The sequence below is a fragment of the Macaca thibetana genome, chromosome 12 (genome assembly GCF_024542745.1).
Source record: "Macaca thibetana thibetana isolate TM-01 chromosome 12, ASM2454274v1, whole genome shotgun sequence".
In the NCBI taxonomy this organism is placed as follows: domain Eukaryota; kingdom Metazoa; phylum Chordata; class Mammalia; order Primates; family Cercopithecidae; genus Macaca; species Macaca thibetana.
The window spans coordinates 77,070,002-77,088,895 of record NC_065589.1 but is presented as its reverse complement, the minus strand read 5'-3'; the positions used below and the strand labels follow the sequence as shown (position 1 = coordinate 77,088,895).

The following is an 18,894-nucleotide window of genomic DNA, read 5'->3' as shown; positions in this document are numbered from 1 at the left end:
GGATATATTTCTTAAGAAAAAAGTCTATGAGATTATAGAAAAATGAGTACAGCTTAGAGATGCTGAAATATCCTAACAATAGAAAAGGTATGTGTTACATGAAGTTGGGCACCAATCCAAAGAAGTTGCTGAGAGAACAATCTTGTGAACCTACAAGTTAACTATAGTAGAGAAACCCAGAAGTTTTAGTATGAATGAGCTGGAAGGTTACTGTTTCACTCAGGAGGTTAGAAAGATAACAAGAGACCTTGCTTAAATCTGTTTTCAAATATAATGTTAATAATTTTTTCAGTAGGCTAAAAAAAAAAACCAGTCTCCCTTTCTTACTAGAGTTAAAAAACTGCATTGTCCTTTTCCCCCCCACACGTCTGTTTGTACCAGGACGTTCTTTTTTAGATCAGGTTAACAAATACCTTTAGGAGACACTACATTTAGAAAAAGAAGTTATTGTTTTGAAATCTTTCCAAAGTGAATAAAAATAATTCTTATACTTCTACAGATATTTAAATCCAAATGTGTTTGTTAAATGGATAAAACCATAGAGGTCTTTAATTTTGCAAAACAAGCCTACGGCAAACCTATGAAATAGAAAAATGTATTATTTTGAATACTGCCGTCCAATCTTCCCCCACGCTTTCTCTAGTGCCCAACCTTTTCAGCTGACACTGCTACACCTCAGCCTGAAGCCTCTCCCCATCTCGTTCAGCTCTGTCCCTGCAGACGGAACTTCTAGGTGGGGCCCCAAAGACCAGATTTACCTCACTCTATACCCTCTGAATGCTTTAGCCTTTGGCTTTGTTTCCTCAAGGCACTCCAAAATGATGCTCTTTTAACTGATGAACTATTTTGAAAATTAATGACTGACTGTAGACCAGTGTGTTACTACTCCAGGTAGCAAGAGCAATTTAAAAGTGTCCTTCAGTGCTTCAGTGGAAAGAAGTCTGTTCCATCAAGGGAATTCAGGCTTCTTGCAACAGGATGTTTTCTGTTAAATCCATAGTCATACCAAGCGGGGCAACAGCTCTTAGTTTCTAGTCACAATCATAGATACAGATAGGAGCTACTGATAAATATTATTTCATTGGCGCTTCAATTCTATTTAATTTTTAATTTTATCAGAGTAATATACAGATGCATGCTTTTACAAAGTAAAATAGCACTTAGAGAGCTTTTAATAAAAGTAGCTTGCCTGCTACATTGCCTCACTTCAAAAGCAGAATCTTCAACACTTGATTTGTTTATATGTATTTCCAAATTTCTAAACTACCTGCCCACTTTACTGACTTTTCAATTTTAGATATCATTATTGAATGATTTCCCTGTTATGGGAAATTAAGATTAAGCAGTCTGATGCACGCTTCTCACCACACACCACAAATACATGTCCCTCCTTCCATCTTCTTACTCTATAGCAGACTTTGGGGTTAAATTAATATTTAATATTTCCATTGATGTCACTGTGCCTATCAATCACAGCTGGAAAATGCCATGTTTTGTAATTTACATTTCTTTTCTCATATTAATTTCCATTATTCCTAGCCTTTAAAATAGCCATGCACTGTTTTGTTTTCTTGTTTCCTATGTGCCTATCATTCATGCAATCTCAAATCTTCTGATACTGCTGCTAAACTCTCAGTAAAATTAAGACACATTAGGTGAACTATCGGTAGTACTTTTCCTTTCCTGGAGACAGTCTTCCTGGGGCTGTCTGTCCTTTTGCTTCTCTGGTCCAAGGCAGATACTCTATTATTCCTAATTGTATCTCTTCATTCAAATGACAATAAAACTCAATATCTAGTGAAGAGCAGTCTTGACCTGTGACCTGAAGATACAACTTTATTTTCATTTTGATTATTTTTCCTATGTCTCAAATACGGTTTCTTGTGTGAGTGAGGGATAAGCAGGAAAGAGCAAATGTTGCTGTGTTTTGCCTATAAAATAGACACAGATTCCCAAGAGTGTCTCTCTACAAGAACTTTTCCAGAGATTCCTTAGTTCATCCTACTCTCAGATGGCTAATTTTATTCCCCTTGCAAGTCTTTACCAAAAATGATTTTGTAGCCTGAACTGCTGTGGTACTAGAAATGTCATCTGCTTTTTTTCTGAGTATTCTCATTCTTTCTCATTTTTAATCAGCCCGGTATAGTTTAGATTTCATGTCCTCCTCTTTTTTGGTTGACCCTCTCATTGTGAAGAAGCAAATCGTTCAGCAGCCTCTTGAGAAGTAGGATTTGAGAGGTAAATATATTGAGGTACTGCATGTCAAAAATATCTTTATTCTGTTCTCATGCTTGATTGTGGCTTGGCACAGTACCAAATTCAAGGTTGGAAATCATTTTCCCTCAGAATGTTAAAGGCAGTGCTCTGACTGGAACGGGGCCCATGCTGCTGTTGAGAGGTTCAGTGGAATCTGATCTGGATTCTGAATCCTTGTAATGAGAACTGATTTTTCTCTCTGGGAGACTTTTAAGGTCTTTTCTTTATCTCTGGCTTCCTGATGATAAGCCTTGCTTGATGTGGGTCTTTCTTCATTCATTGTGTTAGGTTCTTAATCAGCGTTTTCAATCTGAGAATGTGCCCTTCAGTACCAGAAATGTTTATTCTATGATTTCCTTGATAATGCTATGCCCTCTGTTATATCTCTTCTCTGTTTGTGGAACTCCTATTAATCCATCTATGCCTAGTGTTCCATTATTGGAACACTAAGCTTGTGAGAGTTATTTATATCTTACTGCTCAAGGTCATCGCCAAGGTCTGATTTTTCACACAAAAGAAATTTGCAACCTCCTGCATAAATGGGTTAATTGGATGTGAAACCTCTGATTCTTGTCTTTTCTATACTGTTTTTCATCTCTTTGATTTTTATTTTAGTTTCTAACTTTCTCAAAATTTGTGTTTAAATTCTTCTGTTCTTATTTGTGTTACTGTATTGTTTTTTTAAAAATTTATTCCTTTTAGACAGCATTCTGTTCTTTTTCATGGGTGCAAAATCTACTTTTGTTTCTGGGGGTATGACTTACAGAAACTTTTCCTGTTACTCCATGAATGGTTTCTAGTATATGGTGTACTGGCTGGAAATTTAGACTCTGCATCCAGCTTAAATGCCAATCAGTACTGCCATTGACTGTACCTATGACCTTGGGCAAGTTATCTAACCTCTGCTCATCAGTTGTCTCAGTAAAATAGAAACAATAAGAGTACACAATAACACATGGCATTATTGTGAGGTACAAACGAGAGCAAAATGTAGCTGGCACTCAGAACAGTAGCTGGAAAAGAGGAAGCCTATATAATATGTTATTATATCCATTTCCTCTAAGTTCCTTTTTTCCTGTTTTATTTTAGTCTTTATCATTTGTGTTAGACAGTTTCCTCAAATGCCTGATGATCCTTGGCTGTGTGTTCATGTTTAATAATGAAGAACTAAGAAGTAGATTGGAAACTGTCTGCCTTTGAACTCCTGAAGAGCCATGTGGGAATCTAACACCCCAGAGCTGCAATGCTAGAAAGACCTCATGATAGAGAGTGGTGATCAAGGAGCACCAGATGTTGCAATCACTGCCTGCGGCCATATGAGACACCCCAATAAGAACCGCCTCACTGAGTCCAGTAAGCACCCAAAACCATGAGACATCATAATAACAAGAAGTGATTGCTGTTGATTTGTGCCATCAAGTCATGTACAATAGACAAATTATGCAGAGAAGAATAGGCCCTAGAATGAGCAAGAGCCCCACCTAGTATCAGACCTTGTGACTTGTAAGTTTCCCTTCCCATCTAGGAACAGCCTCTCAATCTCTATTCCTTTAAAATCTACTAGACAATATCCTTGTTTGATTCTCTATAGACATTTTAAAGTGTTAATCTTTCCTTGAAGTTTAAGACAGGTCATCCAATCCCAGCTGAAGGTAAGTTGGAGTGTTGGAGAGGATGCCCCTCTGAGGCATAGCAATCCCTTGTTTTCTAAGAGTCGAGATGACACATAATGATAAATTACCTATGACAAACACAATATAACTGTTACCTGGATTAATAATCCTCTTTTTCTCTTCACATTTCATCAGTTCCCTCTCTTATCTAAATACATTCCTATGCCAGAAACAGAATTTCAGAAAATAGATTACTTTGCAAATTCAAAAGTGTCTCAAATTTAGGGAAAAGAAAGGGAGATGAGAGTGCCAGTGAAACCTTCTCCAAAGCTAAAACAATCTTTGAAAATAGATGCCCACAAATGTTGCAGCTTGATTTACAGAGGCAGATAATTCAGCATTAAATGAGGTGCAACATGATTGCTAAGAGTATATATGTTTAAACTTTGTCAATAGCTATTACATTGCGAAGAGGGATTTTGGATTTTGAACATCTTGTCAAGTCAAGAGACCTTGTTTACATTTCACTGCTCACTTTATTTCTGCCACCGAAAATGAGATTTGACTTCCTCCAAAGAAGTCATTGCTACAAGGAAGGGTATAAAAGCTGAGAGTAGTCAAGGTGATCTCACAGGGGAGAAGGTAACTAAGCATCCAAATGGAAACACTTAAATTTAAACAGCTGTAAAACATGTAATCAGCCATTCAAAATGTAATTGTCAAATCTGGCTACACTTACTGAACATTTTACTCTGCATTTGTTTGAAATGTTTTGAAACTCTAAGTTTAGGTTGAACATCATATTTGGCTAGTAGGGAAAATTTTGCCTATTCTGATTTACAGTGAACTACGGGAAGTTAATCAGTTGCCTGGAAGATATTGACTGAAACTATGATCTGCATAGGTCACTTAGTTACTAACTGGTTGTGGGAAAGGCATGGCTAAGCCTACTGCACCAAAGATTTGAACTATGAGCACCACACACAGGAGGAACCTTAACCCTTAGCAGTCAAATGCTGCATATAATAATATGCAGAGGAGGAAACTCTATCCTTTAAGTTTGTTAAAAACCAGCACTTTTAGGAGGAACCATCTGCCATTCTCTGACAGTTTACATGTGTTTCCATGAAAAATGAGATAAAGTAAAATAAAATAAAAATAAGCACAAGTTTACTCAGAGATGATGAAACCCCAAACTAGATTGGTGGTTGAGAAACATGATGTTCATGGCCTTCATAGTGAAGGCATTGTTGTTAAGCACTCTACTCTCATTACCTCTTTTAGCCCTTGTAACTGCTGTGATGGATATGTCTGTATCTCCCCCTCTATATTTGAGGAAACAGAGACTAAACAATAGGTTCAACAACCATCCTGATTTGCCTGAGACTGAGAGGTTTCCCAGGTTGCAGAATTTTCACTCTTAACACCAGGAGACTCCTGGGCAAACCAGAATGGTTGGTCACCTTATTCAGCAGCAGGCCACTTACTTACTAACTGGTCATGGAAAAGGCATGGGTAGGCCTACTGCACTAAAGGTTTGAAAGCAACTCCACATGGCAGCAAGCATTTCTTTCTGTGTTATAGGGTATCTTCCTTTTTTGGAGACAGAGCCTTGCTGTGTCACCCAGGCTGGAGTGCAGTGATACAACCATAGCTCACTGCAGCCTCGAACTCCTGGGCTCAAAGGATCCTCCCACCTTAGCCTCCCAAGTAGCTAGGATGACAGGTGCCTGCCACCATGTCTGGCTAATTTTTTTAAATTTTTATTTTATTTTTATTTTATTATTTTTTTTGAGATGGAGTCTCGCTCTGTCACCCAGGCTGCAGTGCAGTGGCACGATCTCAGCTCACTGCAAGCTCCACCTCCTGGGTTTATGCCATTCTCCTGCCTCAGCCTCCCGAGTAGCTGGGACTACAGGCACCCGCCACCTTGCTCGGCTAGTTTAATTTTTAATTTAAAAAATTTTAAAATTGGGGGTCTCACTGTGTTTCCAGGGTGATCTCAAACTCCTGGACTCAGGCGATCCTGCTTCCTCACCTTCCCAAAGTGCTGGGATTACAGGTCTGAGTTGCCATGCCCAGCCTTATAGGGTATTTTTCCTTGTACTGATTTAGATATTCAACCCTCTCCACCTATCCTTAGACCTGAGAGATACTCACACTATATGATCTGCTAAACCATTCAAAAGTGAACATGCCCCCGTGCCCCTATGAAGCTGAAATGGCAGCATTCACATGTATCTGATATAAAGTCTTACTTTTATGATAGAGGAAGCTAAAGCTTAGAGAGGTTAAAGTAGTTAACCAAGGTGCCATTTAACTTGACTTCTGTAAATCACCTTGAGACTTAAAGGAACAAATTGTTTTTCCTTTAAATTAGAAATCTTTAATACCTGGATTAGGTTCAAAGGGTAAACTGTCAAGGGTAAATTTCAAGAAGAGATAGTATTTCAAATTGGTGGTACTGAATGATAAAAATACATAATCTGTAATGCATATTTGCAAGTAATCAATTCGGCTGTAGAAGGCAAGAAAATAAACAGGATGCGTGAAGCTCAGAAGATGCATTAAGCATAGATAAATAAATTAGTAATCTATAAGACATGTGCAATATAAATGAGTGAAGCATATGTGTGTGAAAATAGAAGTGGTTGAAAGGACCAAGTGACTTTATTCATGATATACTAATTATATATCAAGCATGTGTGTTGCCAACTAGTCACGTTACACAAAGTATATAATGTAACTTGTAAGTATTCAGAAGAGGAACTCTTGAACTATATATGAAAGGGAAGGTTTCTAGAAGAGGTGATACCTAACCAAATTCTAAAGGCTCCAAGAAGGTAAGGGTGGGCTGGGGAGGGGCATTCAGATGGAGACAACCATAGGTGGTTGGGTATATGGATGCATACAGGGTAAGGAATCACTGTAGGTTGATTCTATGAAAATGATTGAAGTCAAAACGGAAGCACGGTCTAAAAAGTATGCAGGATGGAACTCAAGGAGCTCACAGACTGTCAAGGAAAGAGGTAAGATGATATGTAGCGTTTGACTTACTTATATTGCAAAGAACTCAAAGCATGTATTAATATCTTTAGTAATAATAGATCTAGGTTGGGCCTTGGGAATAGGTATAGATTTGGACTTACCATGTCAAAAGACATTAATGTTCAAAAATTCTATTACCATGTCGTCAAAAACATCTTTACTTAGGAACCTAAGAGGTTTTATTTTAATACTAATATAGCAACTGAAAAGAGTAAAACCTTGACATGCATCTGTTAAAGTCTCATCTATCATCATCATTATCATCATTGTTACCTTTATTAAGTAAATCTACACTGTGTTAAATAACCACCACACATTATCTTACTTAATATGTAATACTATAAAGTACTATACAATATACTACACTAATACTATAAAATAAGTACAACAGTCCCCCACTAATCCATGGGGGATAAGTTCCAAGACCCCAGTGGATAGCTGAAACCTAGAAGAGTACCACACCTGATGGCCATCAGTTGGAATACGTATCTGTTCATGTCTTCCACTCACAAGTTTAATGCCTTTTCCATCTAACCAAGCACTTAGCATGCACTGTGGCTGTAATTTCTGCAATTTGTGATGTGACAACCAAACTGGCAGAAATTTCTTTTCCTTCTTCACAATTTCACAGACAGAACATCTTAGCAATCTCAGCATATGATTTTTTTCCTCCCTAAAATTGACGACTTTTATCTTTTCGCTTAAAGGAAGCAACTGACGCCTTCTTTTTGGCATATTCAAATTGCTAGTATCCCTCCTCTTGCACTTTGGAGCCATCAGTAAGTAAAATAAAGGTTATTTGAGTCCAAGCACTGGGCTGCCAGGACAGTCAATCTGATAACCAAGACGGATACTAAGTGACTAATAGGCAAGTAGTGTGTACAGCGTGCAGGTGAGGATTCATGTCTCGAGGAGGACAGAGCGGGACAGCATGAGATTTCATCACGCTACTCAGAAGGGCACAAAATTTAAAACTTAAGAATTGTTTAATTCTGGAATTTTCCATTTAATATTTTCAGGTTGACCAGGGCTAACTGAAACTGCAAAAATTGAAACCATGGATAAAAGGAGACTACTCTTGACTTAAATAAACTTTAACTGAAAATGAGGCTCTGAGAGTTGAAGTTTATATGATCAAGAAGTGGCAAAGTTGGCCTAAGAAGCCTAATGTATATGATTCCAAAACAATAAGGTTTGTATCCAGAATCAGATACATTCGGCTTCTTAGGCCAACTTTGCCACTTCTTAATTGTATAAACATGATAAGAAATACATTCTGATAATAAATGTTTTAACAATTAGACTTTAGTTAACATAACTCAAGTCAGTACAAATTTCAACAAAGCTGATAGTACCAGGAGTCGTTCCAAGTGCTTTTCATGATTATATAATACTTTTCTAGCCTTCTATAGCCACAAGCAAGAAGAAAGAAGCACAATCTGAATGCCAACCCTGCCCACAGTGTTCAGTAGACAAAAATTTCCCTTGATACTCAAAATTGCCTGGTGCAATCTCACCTACCACCAATACCACTGTGAGGATTTATTTAGCAGCTTCATGATCTATGCATTCTTCGCCATCAACATCAAAGGCTAAATAGCAAAATCACAACGTTAACCTTTCTCCAGAGTAATTTATATACCATTAAGAGATGCAGTCTATCAAAGGAATATATGCCATTGAAGGTAGAATTTTAATCATTGACAAACATCCTTAGGAGAGATTTTGTGGTTTTCTTTTTTTTAGATGAGGGAAGGGAGATAGAGATAGGATGTCAGGGGGTATGGTAGAGAGTAGTTTGGGGAAAAGCAAACCCTCTCTTGCCAAAAGTCCCTCACTTTATTTGTAATGACTCTACCTCTGGATTGTAAGTATTGGGAAAAAATCATTAACAAGTGCAAATTGTTGTAAGTGACAAAATAGAAAGTTATTAGTCTTTACACATATGTATGTGTGTGTTATCAATACACTGCTGTAAACAGTACATGGTGTGTTATGAATTTAGCACTAAAAACATTATGCATAAATTGGAACAACTATCTGTATCATTAGGTAAGAGCTATCTGTCAAAACAAGGGGCCTATAGTGCCAAGAAATGGAGTGGGAGGATTTTATGGAATACCGGAAGAGGCACTCATGATTAGTGGTCCACTTCCCATAACACAACCAAATTCAGTTGACTGGTTAAAACCAAGATTCAGCAGCTTCCAGGGCCACTTCTACTTAGAATACCAAGAAAAATACTTCTGCTGTCCACTCACCTGTAAAGAACAGAAGGACTTTTCCAACTCACAGGAAATGCATTTCTTTCCAACCTGAAGAATTAAGAGTTGGCTAGTCATTCTCCCTACTTTTTGTTCTCTTTCCTGTATCTTGGTCAAAAATGTGGGAAAACCGAGGCGTGCTAAAGATATTTTGAGCTCTCCTAATCCTTGGTTAAAATTGTCTGCTCTGCCGCTCTGCTGAGGCAGGAGAATGGCCTGAACCTGGGAGGCAAAGCTTGCAGTGAGCCGAAATCGCTCCACTCCTGGGCGACAAAGCGAGACTCCGTCTCAAACAACAAAACAAAACAAGCAAACAAACAAAAACAAAAACAAAAAAAATGTCTGCTCTGGAGAATGGTAATGAAATGTAATAAAAGCTCTAGAAGGAAACCCCATATGTAAAAACTTTTCATCACACCAACTGGTTATTCTTTCTGAGATGGGCCTGAAATTAAACCAATCTTTAAAGACAGAAGTTCATAGCAATCTCTAGGATGAGAAAACCTGGGCTCATTCGTTCATACTTTCTTTCTTTCAACAGGATTAACCAAGTGACTTCTAGGTGTGCTGCACTTCTGTGTCTTTTTGTTGAGCGTTGAAGCAGAAAACGAGTGGGAGCCAAACCATGACAAAGTGCCTGACACTGAGAAACTGGAAAATTGAAATGCAGATGGGGTTTCATTTTTGTCTCCTGATAATGTTTTTGGAAGTTTTGATTTCCTCCCCACAATTGAATTCCCAATAAAGGTATGGAAAGTTCATTGTGCAATGGCCGGGGAATTCCTGGGTCACTTGCACCTCTTGAAGAAGCGATTAGGGATGGGGTCACTGTGTTCCCCAATAACTGTAGTAGAGCTGGGAAGTCAAGGACCCAGTCACTTTCCGAGCTTTTGTTTCCTCAGATTTCAAATAGGCATTGAAAAATAAAACAAAGCACAACCTATTTCACAAAGAATTAAAGAGAACTTCCACAAAGAACCTGATCATTGCATGTGAGATAACACATCCAAAATTGCTAAGTCAGGAACTTGAACCAAAGATCTTCTGGTTCAGTTTGCAAGAGATCTAAAAAGCCATTTGAGAGGGTCAGACAACAATTTTACTATTAAACGAGGGCTTAATTTGTTTTTCTCTGGACTTCTGACCACTCAGGGGCCATGTGATGTGTTCTGAGAAATGGTGTCGTGGCAGTAAAAGATAGTGGCCTTCTTCAAAGAGTCATGCCTTACGGAGCCTCCCTAGTGTTTCACCTGGGCAAAAAGAAAAACAGAATTTCACAGAAAATTAAAGCTTCACTCTCTTTCTTTGACAAAGATATTTGGCAAGATTCATCACACAGTTCCACAAGCATTAGTCATTGATGGATCCAAAGCACGGACTGAAGAACAGAAAAACCTGCTGATACAAGTCCCTTCTCAGGAATGGCTTGGACTGACCAGGCTGGTTCTTCCACCCAATTTGGCCACTGGATTTCAAAGACAAAGTTTTGGACTTGAATTTAGGTAACTTTAAGTCTATTGAAGAACCTTATTGTTTTGACAAACTTGAGAGATGATTTGTGTGTACTTGTCTGTTTTATGTAATAAGAGAGAAACGGCGAACTCCATAAGAACAAGAATTGTGTTATGTCTGGCACATTGTAAGTGCTCAATAAATATATTCACAACATAAATAAATAAATAAATAAATAAAGGCCAAAAAAAGCCTGCAAAATTTTTGGAAAGTTTTAATGATAGTGTGGTAAAAAATAAATAGAATAATAAGAAGAAATGAAGCCACGAATTCATTATGTTATTAAAAATAATTTGAAAAGAAAACCAACATACCCAGAAAAGCAGAGCCTGAGAAACTGCAGAAAAATGGAGCAGAAGCCTGCTTTATCTCTGGACTTGGTGTTGAGACAATATGTTTCCTCATTGCTTAAGCCAGTTTTTCTATTATTTGCAGTGAAAAGTGCTATAATTGATTCAAGATCAGTGCATTTACTTCCAGTGGGGCATATTCTTTCCAATAACCACAAGGCATTAGTTGCTTCCCCTAGACACTCCTTCCTCTATTGGAAGATCTGGGAAACCAAATTAGTTATTGGAAATTTCTCTGCCTCAACTCCTCCCTTCCCTCCTGAAGGTGAGTTCTTTAAAAGGGAATGGGATGAATTTTCAGAGAGCTTGAAATAAATCTTTAGAAATCCTGTTGAAGTACTGCAACCCAGAAACAAGATCCCCTCTCTAGTGACTGGGAGATTCAAGACACTTCACAGTGAGAACTTTTTTTTTCTTCGTAAACAATGGTGAAGACCCTCTGTCCTTGTTTTCTCCTTTGCTTCTCTTTGTGTAGACCATCATTGTTCAAAAAGTATATCTCACATGAGCTTCTCATGCAAGCTACATATATGTAGTTTAAATTTTTCTAGCAGTTACATTTAAAAAGTAAAAAGAAATAGGTGAAAATAAAGTTAATATTATGTTTTATTTAACCCAATATATCTAAAATATCACTTCAACATGTAATTAACATAAAAACTATAGAGTTATTTTACCTTCTCTCTCTTCTTTTTTTTTTTTTTTTGAGATGGAGTCTCGCTCTGTTGCCCAGGCTGGAGTGCAGTGGCACCATCTCAGCTCACTGTAAGCTGCATCTCCCGGGTTCACATCATTCTCCTGCCTCAGCCTCTGGAGTAGCTGGGACTACAGGTGCCCGCCACCGCACCCGGCTAATTTTTTGTATTTTTAGTAGAGACGGGGTTTCACTGTGTTAGCCAGGATGGTCTCGATCTCCTGACCTCATGATCCACCCACCTTGGCCTCCCAAAGTGCTGGGATTACAGGCATGAGCCACCGCACCCGGCCTACATTCTTATTTTTATACTATGTCTTCAAAATCCTGTGTGTATTTTGCACTTAGAGCACATCGCAATTTGGACCAGCCACATTTCAAGTGCTCAATAGACAGCACGGTTGTAGCCACACATGAATCTCCTTTACTTCTGTTACAGCATAAAACTCTTAGACACATAGCGTTTAGCATCTAATTAATTACATAACTGTATTACATTGTTATTGCAATCATCATTAAACAAGTCTTATTCCAACCCCGTATCTGATTTAATGCAATCTTACATGAAACAGTTTATTATATTGAGATATAAGCCAGTCTTGATGGCTATAGAGATGTCATTTCTCTTTATCCAAAGATTTCCTTATTATTCTTTACTGAATGTCACTTTTACAGCTATTAGATGGGAATATTATAATTTATTCTGGAAACTTCTATTTTTAAACTATGTATTAACCAAAAGTACACATGTTTGGGGTACCTGCTTATTTCTGGTAAGCCCACTAGCTGATGTAGCAAATAGGTATCCAGGCCAAAAGCAAAACTTTGATAGCTGGCCTTTTGTTTAAAAAGTGTTTTATATCTGATTAGCTGAATTCTAACTTATCTATCTTAGGAAATAGATTACGAGTATAAGAGACAGTCTACTGTGGTGGAAAGAGCATAAACTTCAGAGTCAAACAAACTTAACCCTATCACTTACTGGCTTTGTAACACTGGATATATTCATTAGCTTCTCACTTGTAGAATGAGAATAATAATATATTATGTCTGAGACTGCTAGTTTTACCTCAATATCCATTCTCCCCTTCTTCATCAGTAAATACCCCCAAAAGTTAGCTAGACACAGATGCCAGAAAAAAGTCCATGTTGTCAGCCCGTTCTTGCAGCTAGATGTGTTTATGTGGTTAAATTCTGGACACGGAGGTCTAAATAAAAGTGGTGGCTGTAACTTCCAAGAAGTTTTAAAAGTTTTAAAAAGGAGGGAGAATGCCATTTTCTTCCTTATGGCTAGAATTCAGACATGATGTGTGGAGCTAGAGAAGTCATCTTGAACCATGAAATGTAAACTGTGTTGAGAACAGTAGAACAAGAGCAGAGCCCTGGATCCCTCCTGACCATGGAATCACCACCAAAGCCCAGGGTTTTAGAAAAGAAAGAAATGCATTTCTATTTTTTTTTAACCATTGTTGTTACTTATTTTCTCTAACTTGTTGCTGAACCCAACACATGCTTAATCCATAGGATCTTTTTGAGGATTAAATGGGATGGCATATGTAGTCCACTTTGTACAGTGCTTGGCACCTGGGAATGCAGGTGCTTAATATAGCACTGCTTTTATTGCTAGCATAAAATATCTCCTTAAAAGCGTCACTATAAGGGTCAGATGAAACCTATAAGTGAGCTTGCTTTTTTAATCTGTAAATCTGAGAATCACTGTATAAATGTTGGTTATAATTATCATCACCGCCATTAAATTATTACAAGGAACTGGCTAACTGCCAGCATGCTCTACTATGAACAATCTATATTTAGGTCAATTAAAAAATAGATACAGACTTCTTTGTTTTTGTTAGGTTTATTTAACTTTAGTCAATTGTGAATGTTTATAGGCTGGCCATTACATTGATGCTTCAGAACTTAGATGAAACACTCATTTGGGTGGTATAAAGAAAATGCTTAGAACTTGATGAGTCTATGACATCTTTTATTCATTTACTTTTACCTTAAAAAGTTCTCTATTACAAAAATCAATATAGTGTTTGTAGTTAAAATAAATTATAAGGACGTGAGTAAAGTGAAAGAAGACAGTTCACCCCCTTCCTTCACTTCCATCCCATTCTTTGGAATTAACCATATTACAATGTAACCAATTATTCCTTGTATGTAAATATCATTTTTATATAATGGGATATACACATGTATAATATACATTTTCTATTTCCAAATGAAAAAAAAAATCCTTTTTTTGCATAAAGTTCAAAGTTGTTGAAAAGAAAATCTTTTGCAACAGCTTTTTTGTTTTGTTCATTTCCCAACTTAAAATGTCTCATGGGCATCTTTCCATGTAAATACATATTCATCAATCCCATATTTAACACCATATACGGAGTCATTTAAACATTTTTACTAATTAATTATTGGAAAGTTGTTTGTAAAATAAAGGAGACTGCCCTTAAAATAAAATAGCAACTTAGCTAGGATTAAATAAGGTAATTCAGAAAAATGCTTAGCAAAGGTTTGGCAGATTGTAAATGATTGATGAATAAATATTAGCCATTATGATATTGATGATAGTGAGGATTAAAGATGACTCTCTAAGCTCACTCTCAGTAAATTTCTGTTGTCAGAGAAGTGGTTTATTTTATTTAATTGCCCAATATGTACATTTATATATAATATTCCCATCTTATATTTTCATTTTAAGGCCGTACTTGGCTGTGTTATATGGTGGAGGTGAGTGCCATGTTCTGGAAGGACTGTCAGACTCAAGTTGGTTCTCTTCAGGATCTGCCCAGCCCATGGCGACCTAGTACAGTGCCAAAATTGAATTAAAAAATACAATCCATCCATCTGTCAGCTAGTGAGGCAGCAAATGAGGTATTTAGCTTCTAGGGCATTTACAAGCCTAAGTTAATTCTATCTAAAAGAAAAACATCTGCTGGATGGGACTCACCTCCTCTGAGGCTTTGAAACCAGTGGGGATTTAAACAGGTATAAATAATGACTCTTGAATAGCCACCAGGCAGCCAGTGGTGCAGCCTACTCTGGGGAGATGAGTCACAGGCTGAGCCGTGGGTAGTAGCAAGTCCCTCGGAGAAGGGAAGAGGGGTGTCTGGGATCCCAGGAAGAGCAAGAAATGCAGTCTGTCAGCTCCGCAGCAGAGGAGGGGCTGCGACAGGAGCCCTCACCCAGAAGGGGTGAATGGTAAATCTACCTCAATAGACAGTGGGCTGTGCATTGTAAAGCTGATCATTTTGCTGTCCCCAAAACATCTTAAGTATAATTATACCAAAGTCTGAAAAAAGACTGGCTAAAGAGAAAACTAAAATAGATTTTTTTAAATGCAAACACACAATTCTGCCTACAAAAATGTTAAGTGCCAAGAAAAATACTGTTAAAATCCAAGAGGACCTCCTTTCCTAAACTGCAGTGTTCAGGAATTTATATGTATTATAAGGTTGGTAGTGACCATGGACAAATCATTGCCTACACCTCTGCCAGAACGTCTCTCATTTCTCATGAAGCCAGAACTTTAAATGTCACAACTAGATCAGAAATAACATTGATCTCAGAACCATGATGTACTTTTTTTCCGCTCTGCATGGGAGCATCAGGGGTGCCTAAAATGCATCCCTCACAGCTCTTGAAAAGCCCTGTGCCTTGCAGAAGGGATGCCTTTCAGTGCATCCGCGAGGAGGTGGCGCCTTTTGATAATTCACACAAAGTAGAGGGAGGCTTTGCTAGTAGAGGGAGGTCTTACCTTGACTGGATGAGAGACCTAAGTTTGGATCTCGACTAAAGTGTCTTCCAAGAGCCACATTCTTGTTGACATAACATGCCATTCTCACCCCCTACACACTCATAGATTTATGGAGTTTTGAACTAGTAAAATGCTTTAGAAATGACCAGTACCCACCCATTTTGTTGACAAGGGACCTGAAGCATAGAGAAGTGAGGTAGTTTGAATATTTGTCCCTACCCAAATCTCATGTTGAACTGTAATCCCCAGTGTTAGAGGTGAAGCCTGGTGGGAGGTGTTTGGATCATGGGGGCAGATTCCTCATGAATGGCTTGGGCCATCCCCTTGGTGATAAGTGAGCTCTGAGTCAACACTGAGATCACGTGGTTTAAAAGTGTGTGGCACCTCCCTCCCACCTCAACTTCCTTTCTTTTGCTCCTGTTTTTGCCTCATGATGTGCGTACTCCCCCTTGACTTCTTTCGAGAAAGGGTCTCACTCTGTCACTCAGGTTTTTATGCAATAGTGCAATCATAGCTCACTGTAGCCTCAAGCTTCCAGGCTCAAGCAATTCTCTCACCTTAGCCTCCCAAACAGATGAGACCATAGGCATGCACCACCATGCCCAGGTGATTTTTGTATTTTTTTGTAGAGATGGGGTTTTGCCATGTTTCCCAGGCTGGTCTCTATATTTTGTGCCAAGCGATCTGCCCCCACTTGGCCTCTCGATGTGCTGGGATTACAGGCTACCACCACACCTGGCCTTGCCTTCTGCCATGATTGGAAGCTTCCTGAGGCCACCCCAGAAGCAGATGCTGCTACTCTTCTTGCACAGTTTGCAGAACTGTAAGCCAAACTTCTTATTTTATAAATTACCCACTCTCAGATATTTCTTCATAACAGCACAAGAATGGTGTAATACAAAAAGTAAAGAGTTTGCCCAAGTTTAGATAATCGTAATTTTTATTAAATGATATTAAAATATAATCTTCATTGGGTTTGTTTATAGATTCTTTTTACTAATGCATCAGTAGAACTATATGTACTTATCGATTGAAGTATAAGCTACAATTTCAAGCATGTGAAATAAAGGCAATTCTTTTTGCTCTTTAGATCATAAATGTTTAGTCCTCAATATAGATTTCCACATTCTACCACTTCACTACTGTACTACGTTTTTAATTAGATTTGTGAGGTCACATCTGCTGAGAAGTCTTTTTTCCCCTCCAGAATGGGTTGGGTTCCCTCCCAGGTGGGGTAGCCCGATCATCACTTTGGGCTTTCTCTGTGATCCTGTTTGTGACAGTATCTTGGGATTGTCTATATAATTTTGATTCCCTAGTTACTTATAAGCTCTGTGAAGATTAAGACTGACTGGGCATTTTTTTCATCATTGTATCCGCAGTACTTAAAATAGTGTTTGCAAATATAAAGGGGGATAAATAAGCATTTGCAGGAAAAGGAAGAAGGAAGGAAGCAGAGATGGAGGGAGGGACTCATACAGAAATTGATACGAAAAATGGAATAGCAAACGAACGTTAAGGAATAAGAGATAGAAGCAGAACTAAATGTAAAGAATTGAAGAGTTACCTAATTCACAGATTTTAAGATTTCTAAATAAGTAGGACAGAGCATAACACTATTCAGCAGAGTCTCTGGTCTTTGTCTTTGTCTGTCTACCCGCAGATGGTGGTGTTTGAGTCATGTGGCAGAAATGCTCCAAGATTTCTGCCTCCTAGTGTTCACATCTTTGGATAATTCCTTCCCATTTAATGTGGCCAGAAGCTACTGTGACTTGCTTCTAACCAATGAAATATGGCAAAGGTCATCAGGTGTCACTCTGTGATTATGTTACATTTATATAAGATTCTGTCTTGCTAGCAGACTCTTCTAGAGACTCTCCTTCCTGGCTTGATGAAGTTACAATAGCAGCCATGTTAGGAAAGCGTGGGTGATGAGGAACTGCAGGTGGCCTTTGGGCACTGAGGGTGGCCTCTAGGAGCTGAGGGTAACCTCCAGTCAACACCCAGCAAGAAGCCAGAGCCCTCAGTCCTACAATTGCAAGGAAGTGAATTCTTCCAACAATGTGAATGAGCTTAGAAGCAGATTCCTCCTTAGTAAAGCCTCCAGATGAGAATACAGCCCAGTTGACACCTTGCTTAAAGACTGGTGAGACAGTAAGTAAAGGACTCAACTAAGCCATGCCCAGTCTCCTGACTCACAGAAAGTGTGAGATAATAAAAGTGTTTGGTTTTAAGATAATAAGTTTGGGGGTAATTTATTAAACAGCAAAAGTAAGTAATATAAGGTGTTTGGTTACAAATAAGCTATAAAAATAGCCAAAAGAAAGAGAAAGAGAGAAAAGAAAGAAAGAAAAAAAGAAAGAAAGAAAGAGAAAGAAAGGAAAGAAAGAGAAAGAAAGAAAGAAAGAAAGAAAGAAAGAAAGAAAGAAAGAAAGAAAGAAAGAAAGAAAGAAAGAAAGAAAGAAAAGAAAGAAAGGCAAAGAAAAGAAAGGCAAAGAAAAGAAAGGAAAAGAAAAGAAGAAAGGGAGACAAAGAAAGAAGGAAGGAGAAAGAAAAGATGGAAGGAATATGGCCTTAGTTAAATTGTATGTATTTTTTTAGATTTAATTTGGTGATTTTCAAATCAGTATAGAAAACATCTGAAGAAATTATAAGATTTTAAGAAAATGACAAACATCAGCAATTTACCAGGCCTGCAAGGGAACATAAGAAATCTGATAACTTATCACCACTAAGGCAAATTTGTGTGAGTGAATTCTATGAATACACAGGACTGGACAAGATCTTAAGAAGACAGATGGTCTATACTCATCTTCAGGTTAGGCTTTTCCTAAATACTTCCAAACAATGATAATGATGATGATGACATCAGTACTTTGAGCTTTTATTTACTGAGTTCCTCATATATATATATCATATAGAATAGGAAGAAACTAATTTTTATGAAACACCTGCAGTTGTCCATGCGCTATACTGCAAACTTTATATGTCATCTTACAGAAAATAGCAAACCCATACAATAAGTCACAATTATTTCCCCCATTTTACACATGCACAGCCAGCCAGAAACACACAAAGTAACTTGCTCTAATTCACCCAGCAATTTAATTGTAAAACTGTGATTCAAACACATGTTTAATAGTCCTCACGATCTGAAAAATTTCCCAAGTAATCTAATTTCCAACTTCTATGCCATCTTCTAAGCCAAAAGATGCTAGATAGGTAGCCATCCTAATTTTTTTCAATCATTTTACATTAAAAAAACTGTGAATATGCTATAAAGTAAGACAAATTTAAATATTTGGAAAATATTTGAAAACACAATTAATAGAAGAGAACTTCAAATGGCTAACAATGTTTGGTAAAATGGTCACCCTCACTAATAACCAGAAAA

At 37.8% G+C, this 18,894-nt stretch overlaps 1 long non-coding RNA gene across 1 annotated transcript in view; it reads left to right on the top strand.

Moving 5' to 3' along the window:
* The window catches only part of LOC126933195 (uncharacterized), a 37,478-nt gene extending 26,615 nt beyond the window's left edge, over positions 1-10,863 (top strand). Inside the window, exons 2-3 of the long non-coding RNA XR_007718450.1 lie at positions 9,723-9,928; positions 10,334-10,863. This is a non-coding gene — a long non-coding RNA (uncharacterized LOC126933195). The remainder of the gene's footprint in view (positions 1-9,722; positions 9,929-10,333) is intronic.
* Positions 10,864-18,894: the final 8,031 nt, after the last annotated feature.